The sequence below is a fragment of the Cherax quadricarinatus genome, chromosome 11 (assembly GCF_038502225.1).
Source record: "Cherax quadricarinatus isolate ZL_2023a chromosome 11, ASM3850222v1, whole genome shotgun sequence".
NCBI lineage: Eukaryota > Metazoa > Arthropoda > Malacostraca > Decapoda > Parastacidae > Cherax > Cherax quadricarinatus.
In genome coordinates, this window is record NC_091302.1 from 12019021 (window position 1) to 12024724 (window position 5704).

A 5704-nucleotide genomic window follows, 5' to 3' on the forward strand; every position below is an offset into this window, starting at 1 on the left:
CCATATATATATATATATATATATATATATATATATATATATATATATATATATATATATATATATATATATATGCAATAAGATCACAGTAAACAGGTGATTTCAAAATATGCATATATATATATATATATATATATATATATATATATATATATATATATATATATATATATATATATATTATTAACACATCGGCTGTCTCCCGCCAAGGCAGGGTGGCCCCAAAAAAAAAAAGAAACACTTTCATCATCATTCACTCCATCACTGTCTTGCCAGAGGAGCACTTACACTGCAGTTATAAAACTGCAACATTAACACCCCTCCTTCAGAGTGCCGACACTGTACTTTCCATCTCCAGGACTCAAGTCTGAGTAACCGGTTTCCCTGAATCCCTTCACAAATGTTGCCTTGCTCACACTCCAACAGCACGTCGAGTCCTAAAAACCATTTGTCTCTGTTCCCTCCTATCAAACACACTCATGCATGCTTGCTGGAAACCCAAGCCCCTCGTACACAAAACCTTCTTTATCCCCTCTCTCCAACCTTTCCTAGGCCGACCCCTACCCTGCCATCCCTCCACTACAGATTTATACACTCTCGAAGTCATTTATTTTGTTCCATCCTCTGTACATGTCTGAGCCACCTCAACAACCCCTCCTCAGCCCTCTCGATAATAGTTTTGGTAATCCCGCACCTCCTCCTAATTTCCAAACTACGAATTCTCTGCATTATATTCACACCACACATTGCCCTCAGACATAACATCTCCACTGCCTCCAGCCATCTCCTTGTTGCAACATTCACCACCCAAGCTTTACACCCATATAAGTGTTGGTATAACTATACTCTCATACATTTTCCTATTTGCTTCCATGGACAAAGTTCTTTGTCTCCACAAACTCCTAAGTGCACCACTCACCTTTTTCCCTTCAATTCTGTGATTCACCTCATCCTTCATAGACCCATCTGCTGACACGTCCACTCCTAAATATCTGAATACATTCACCTCCTCCATACTCTCTCCCTCCAATCTGATATCCAGTCTTTCGTCACCTAATTTTTTTGTTATCCTCATCACCTTACTCTTTCCTGTATTCACTTTTAAATTTCTTTGTTTACATACCCTACCAAACTAATCAACCAATCTCTGCAACTTCTCTTCAGGATCTCCCAAAAGCAGTGTCATCAGCAAAGAGCAACTGTGACAACTCCCACTTTGTGTTAGATTCTTTATCTTTTAATCCCACACATCTTGCCAACACCCAAGCATTCACTTCTCTTACAACCCCATCTATAAATATATTGAACAACCACGGTGACATCACACATCCTTGTCTAAGGTCTACTTCTGCTGGGAAATAATCTCCCTCTCTCCTACATACTCTAACCTGAGCCTCACTATCCTTGTAAAAACTCTTCGCTGCTTTCAGTAACCTACCTCCTATTCCCTACATTTGCAACATCTGCCACATTGCCCCCCTATCCACCCGATCATATGCCTTTCCCAAATCGATAAATGCCACTAAAACCTCTGTACCCTTATCTAATTACTATTCACCTATATGTTTCACTGTAAACACTTGATCTACACACCCGCTACCCTTCCTAAAGCCTCCTTGTTCATGTGCTATCTTACTCTTAATTCTTTCAATAATAACTCTACCATACACTTTACCAGGTATACCCAACAGACTTATTCCCCTATAATTCCTGCACTCTCTTTTGTCCCATTTAGATAATGTTGCTAAAAGTTCTTGTTATGTTTAGCAATTCTTTAGGAGTGTGAAAAAATTATACGTATGCATAAAGTTTTTAAGAATATATAGTCCCTTTATATAAAGGGAAGGGGAACAAAAGAGATTGTAAAAATTATAGAGGAATAAGTTTACTGAGTATACCAGGAAAAGTGTACGGTAGGGTTATTATTGAAAGAATTAGAGGTAAGACAGAATGTAGAATTGCGGATGAGCAAGGAGGTTTTAGAGCGGGTAGGGGATGTGTAGATCAAGTGTTTACATTGAAGCATATATGTGAACAGTATTTAGATAAAGGTAAGGAAGTTTTTATTGCATTTATGGATTTAGAAAATGCATATGATAGAGTGGATAGGGGAGCAATGTGGCAGATGTTGCAAGTGTATGGAATAGGTGGTAAGTTACTAAATGCTGTAAAGAGTTTTTATGAGGATAGTGAGGCTCAGGTTAGGGTGTGTAGAAGAGAGGGAGACTACTTCCCGGTAAAAGTAGGTCTTAGACAGGGATGTGTAATGTCACCATGGTTGTTTAATATATTTATAGATGGGGTTGTAAAAGAAGTAAATGCTAGGGTGTTCGGGAGAGGGGTGGGATTAAATTATGGGGAATTAAAAACAAAATGGGAAGTGACACAGTTACTTTTTGCTGATGATACTGTGCTTATGGGAGATTCTAAAGAAAAATTGCAAAGGTTAGTGGACGAATATGGGAATGTGTGTAAAGGTAGAAAGTTGAAAGTGAGCATAGAAAAGAGTAAGGTGATGAGAGCATCAAATGATTTAGATAAAGAAAAATTGGATATCAAATTGGGGAGGAGGAGTATGGAAGAAGTGAATGTTTTCAGATATTTGGGAGCTGACATGTCAGCGAATGGATTTATGAAGGATGAGATTAATCCTAGAATTGATGAAGGAAAAAAGGTGAGTGGTGCATTGAGATAAATGTGGAGGCAAAAAATTTTATCTATGGAGGCAAAGAAGGGAATGTATGAATGTACAGCAGTACCAACACTCTTATATGGGTGTGAAACTTGGGTTGTAAATGCTGCAGCGAGGAGGCGGTTGGAGGCAGTGGAGATGTCCTGTCTAAGGGCAATGTGTGGTGTAAATATTATGCAGAAAATTCGGAGTGTAGAAATTAGGAGAAGGTGTGGAGTTAATAAAAGTAGTCAGAGGGCTGAAGAGGGGTTGTTGAGGTGGTTTGGTCATTTAGAGAGAATGGATCAAAGTAGAATGACATGGAGAGCGTATAAATCTGTAGGGGAAGGAAGGCGGGGTAGGGGTCGTCCTCGAAAATGTTGGAGGGAGGGGGTAAAGGAGGTGTTGTGGGCGAGGTGTTTGGACTTTCAGCAAGCGTGCATGAGCGTGTTAGATAGGAGTGAATGGAGACAAATGGTATTTGGGATCTGACGATCTGTTGGAGTGTGAGCAGGGTAATATTTAGTGAAGGGATTCAGGGAAACCGGTTATTTTATATAGCCGGACTTGAGTCCTGGAAATGGGAAGTACAATGCCTGCACTCTAAAGGAGGGATTTGAGATATTGGCAGTTTGGAGAGATATGTTGCGTGTTTTTATACGTATATACCTCTAAACTGTTGTGTTCTGAGCACCTCTGCAAAAACAGTGATTATGTGTGAATGAGGTGAAAGTGTTGATTGATGATGAATTTTTTTTTCCTTTTTGGGATTTTCTTTCTCTTTGGGTCACCCTGCCTCGGTGGGAGACGGCCGACTTGTTGAAAAAAAAATCATTAAATATAAAGTGTGCAAGATGGACAAGTGTCACACTTTGCGTCATTATGTGTTAGATTGCGTCACATCTTGCGTCATGTGCTGGAATGTGATAACATGAATGTATTCAGACAACTCACTCGAGTGGACTAATGCGCCAGCCTTCGTCGTGTGTGGACGTCTCTCTCTCGCCTGAGTATCAGTGACAAATTTCCTCCGTTCTCACTGGGACGCTTGTCCTCATGTATTTAGCCCGCCGGGCACTCGACAGGAGGGGCATCTGTTCATCGGCTTACTTTAGCCAGCTCCATTTTTTCCGCTCTGCGGGAAATTCTTTAGCGGTCTTTGGTGGGAAGCCGGTTACTGAACTCAGGTGGGAGTGTTGGCGTCCCTCTCTGCTGGGGCTTGGCAAGGGCGTCCACCGGATCTAATTGGAAACTTCAAGTTCCTATCTCCATTTACAAAGGAACTTTTGTTCCTTTTCTCTCATCCCCCAACCTTGGACAACAATTTTCTCTCGTCCCATCGAGAAACCGGGCTCGATACGGCGTATACTGTCAGTGGCCCTGATAAACCCAACAAAGAAAGAAAGAAAGAAGACAACTCACTCAGAAAAGATTAATAGCTGTCAAAGTATTTTATCCAGAGTGGTATATTACGAACCATTATTTAATAATACCCTGACTTTTCCCACTGTAAATAACTCATAATCCTCACTAACTTATTTTATCATTATTTTTTTTATTTCAAACTTACCTTGCTAAATAATAATAACATTGTAATTAATTTTTGTGAGCTTGACCTAATTCTTGTTTATATCTGTTTACGATTGTAACCAGATATAAACATGTAAATAATTCATTACTACTGTAACTTGTTTAGCCATCAGAATTATGTGGCCTAGTCCCTGGACTCATTACATTCCTCTGTAATGTTGAGGTACAGTCCCTGGACCCCTTATATGCCTCTGTAATCTACTGGCTACCGAACACAGGATGGGTAGGCGGCGCATGTTGAAGATACTAAACTAACTCCTAAAAGTTCTTATATTACACGAACACAAGTTTTCACTCATTATGTAAATGACAGACTTTAAATTATTTTGCAAAACCCAGTATATTATGTGTCCCTTGATGCATTTACATGTTCTTGTAAAGATCCCCCAAGATATATATATATATATATATATATATATATATATATATATATATATATATATATATATATATATATATATATGTCGTGCCGAATAGGCAGAACTTGCGATCTTGGCTTAAATAGCAACGCTCATTTTGCCATATAGGACAAGTGAAAATTTGTGTATGCAATAATTTCGCCAAAATCATTCTGAACTTAACGAAAAAAATATATTTCACTGTCTTTGTTTAGTATTAAATTACTGTAAACAAATCTAAAATATATTTAGTTGGGTTAGGCTAAAATAAATTGTTCTTGTTATAATAAGGTTAGGTAAATTTTCTAAGATTCTTTTGGAGCAAAATTAAAATTTTTTACATTAACGTTAATGAAAAAAATATATCTTTAAACGTATAAGAGAAAATTTTAGAAAGAACTTAATTTTAAATGAGTTCTTGCTAATTGACCAGTTTTACATATTCGGCACGACATATTTATATATATATATATATAAATATATATATATATATATATATATATATATATATATTATATATAAATGTCGTGCCGAATATGTAAAACTGGTCAGTTAGCAAGAACTCATTTAAAATTAAGTCCTTTCTAAAATTTTGTCTTATACTTTTAAAGATATATTTTTTCCATTTATATTAATGTAAAAATTAATAATTTTGCACTATAAGGAACTTAGAAAACTTACCTAACCTTATTATAACAAGAACAATTTATTTTAGCCTAACCAAACTAAATATATTTTAGATTTGTTTAAAATAATTTAATACTAAACAAACACAGTGAAATATATTTTTTTCGTTAGGTTCAGAATGATTTTGGCGAAATTATTGCATACACAAATTTTCATTTGTCCTATATGGCAAGATGAACGTTGCTATTTAAGCCAAGATCGCAAGTTCTGCCTATTCGGCACGACATATATATATATATATATATATCTTTATATATATATATATATTTATATATATATATATATCTATATATATATATATTTTTATATATATATATATATATATATGTATATATATATATATGTATATATATATATA